The sequence below is a fragment of the Nelumbo lutea genome, chromosome 8 (assembly GCF_056320005.1).
Source record: "Nelumbo lutea isolate HS-2025 chromosome 8, American lotus-T2T, whole genome shotgun sequence".
Lineage (NCBI taxonomy): Eukaryota > Viridiplantae > Streptophyta > Magnoliopsida > Proteales > Nelumbonaceae > Nelumbo > Nelumbo lutea.
The window spans coordinates 43,829,903-43,832,614 of NC_142691.1; the positions used below are offsets into that span (position 1 = coordinate 43,829,903).

The 2,712-nt window shown below is 40.7% G+C and overlaps 1 non-coding gene across 1 annotated transcript; it reads left to right on the top strand.

Moving 5' to 3' along the window:
* The first annotated feature begins 536 nt into the window (after positions 1 to 536).
* LOC148843938 (small nucleolar RNA R71) lies at positions 537 to 643 on the top strand. Its single transcript, XR_016103971.1, has one exon. It is a non-coding gene; the product is annotated as a small nucleolar RNA R71 (small nucleolar RNA).
* Positions 644 to 2,712: the final 2,069 nt, after the last annotated feature.

The following is a 2,712-nucleotide window of genomic DNA, read 5'->3' on the forward strand; positions in this document are numbered from 1 at the left end:
GCGCTGTGATGGGTGTTGAAAACTGGGGCTGTCGACTGAGAAATTGGGGCTGATATTTCTGCTGTCCTCCTTGGGTCCCGTAGCTTAAGTTTGGATGATCTCTCCACCCCGGATTGTAATGATTGGAGTAAGGATCATACTTTCGTTGGGGCTGGCCCGGGAATCCTCCCATGGCATTGACTTGCTGCATCGGGCCATCTTGTAATGATGGACACATGTCCGTAGGATGTCCAGGGATCGAACAGATACCACACACCCTGGCAGTTTGTAACTGTCCTGCTGCGAGCTGCTTAACCAAGGCAGTTAAATCAGAAATCTGGTTTTCTAAATTTGCATGGCTTACCTCGTTAACCCTTCGAATGGTACCTTCTGTCCTTGTACCAAATTGCTGAGAATTTTCAGCCATATTGGAGATTAATTCCCTGGCCGCTTCAGGTGTCTTGTTCACTAGAGCTCCTCCACTGGCTGCATCGACCATACTTCTATCCATGGGCTGAAGCCCTTCATAGAAGTATTGGATTAACAATTGTTCAGGAATTTGGTGGTGGGGACAACTAGCAACAAGTTTCTTAAACCTTTCCCAATATTCATATAATGTCTCACCACCAAACTGCCGAACTCCACATATTTCTTTTCTTATATTTGCAACCTGGGATGCAGGAAAATATTTATCTAAAAATATCCTATTCATTTCATCCCATGTGCGTACTGAACCGGGAGGGAGAATATACAACCAATTCTTTGGCTTATCTCTTAAAGTAAATGGAAAGGCTATGAGTTTTACCTGGTCCTCGGTCATACCGTGGGGTTTCATGCTTGAACAGACGACATGAAATTCCTTTAGATGTTTGTGAGGGTCCTCACCTGGGAAACCATGAAACAGAGGTAATAATTGAATCAAACCAGATTTCAGTTCAAAGGCTACCTCAAGAGTGGGGTACGTGATGCATAAAGGTTGTTGGTTCATAATTGGTGCAGCCAACTCCCTTAATGTCCTCTCTCTGTCAGCCATTCTTTCTACTTCTTCGAAGATGGGAAGATCACAATCTGAATTCACCTTCTTTGGTGAACGATCCTTCCTTTGCTTCGCCTCCTTTCTTAAATGACGGGTGGTCCTCTCAATTTCGGGATTGTACTAGAGTTCACCTCGTTGAGAAGCACGAGTCATAAAACAAAAGAGGTTAACAAGAGGAAGGTAATAGCAAAGAAATTAAAGTTGCTCCCCGGCAACGAAGCCAAAATTTTGACGGGTTTGTCGAAGCCCTCAAAATTATTACTAGTCCCACAATAAAATATTTGTAGTAAAAGTGGTTCTAGGTCGAATCCCATAGGGAGCAAATCAGTAATCTCTTAGCCGAATGGGTAAAGTAATTGTGTGGGAAAATTAAATAACTAAAATTAAAAGAATAACAAACTAAGCAAACAAGAGAAAATCAGTCTTACCGAATTCTGGTTCAAGGGTTCGGGTTGAATCGATTGGCCATCGATCCTAGGTACAATTCAGCATTCTTGCAATTCAAGCATTTAACCTTAGATTTATTAGGATAGCCATAATAAACCTTGTGTTTTCCTAATTCAGTTGACCAAACCCAGCATTCGATCAACACTTATCACCACTCAACTGGGTACGATAGCGTTCCATGTTAAACAATGATAGCATTAAGATTTGTGAAAACAGTTAAACCAAAATAACAATAATTGAGATAGCTGCAATTACTGAATTTTGTTCCATCGATTCTTTTAGGTTGAACCATGTTAAAATATTGGTCAAAGGCTGTCACGAACAATTGACCCAAAAAGATATCAACCTAATTGCTACTTGTACCATTATTCGTGACAATTACGGATCACCGAAATCATGGATAGCAGTAGGAAAATCAACATTAATTTAGTTTGTCAGACTAATTAACATTAACATCCAATAAAAATGTGCACAAGAACCAATGAATACTTGAATTAAAAAGAAAGAAAATAAAGTAACTACAGAACCTCACAATGGCACAATCGAACCTCCCCCCTTGAACCAGAAAAAGAAGCTTAGCTACTCATGATCTGCGCAATCTCCATGCTTTGCTTCTCCATAGCCGAACTGCCTTCTTGCTTCTTGGTATTCTTGATGATCTTTTGGATCTTGGAATGAATGATTGCTAGAGCTGGTTCGCCCCCCTCTTTATATAGCCAAAGGAGAGGGCTGTTTTCCAACTCCTTCTAGGAGATCATCTTATCCTTAGGGAGTTTTGATCTTATCTTGAACTAATCCTATCCTATCTCTTATCTAATGCTCTAATCTCAATCTTCTTATCTCTCTAGGATTACATTCAAGAATTTATATCTGATAAAACTCTCTCCTTGGAGATTACATTTGAAATTCGGACTCTTAACTCTTGAATTCGATTTGGGCTGCTTCAAGCTACTTCTGCGAGTTGGGCTTAAGTTGTGAAATGGGCCTGGCTGCGAACTTGCTCCGACTTTGGGCTCATTTTCGTACTCGATGTGGGCCGAATCTGTCAAAACCCAAAACATAAAAGTTGTGGGCCTTCCTTTCTTCTTTCTAATGCTTCTTGAATTGTCCAATTCGGTGTCCGGAATTGAGAGTTAGGCCCAGATTACTGACTGTCGCTGAAACTGTGCAAAATCACCCGATTTGTCCTGTTTTCTTCCAATTGCCTTCTTTATTGCCCTAGATCGAAAGACAAGAGTAATGAGTTCATT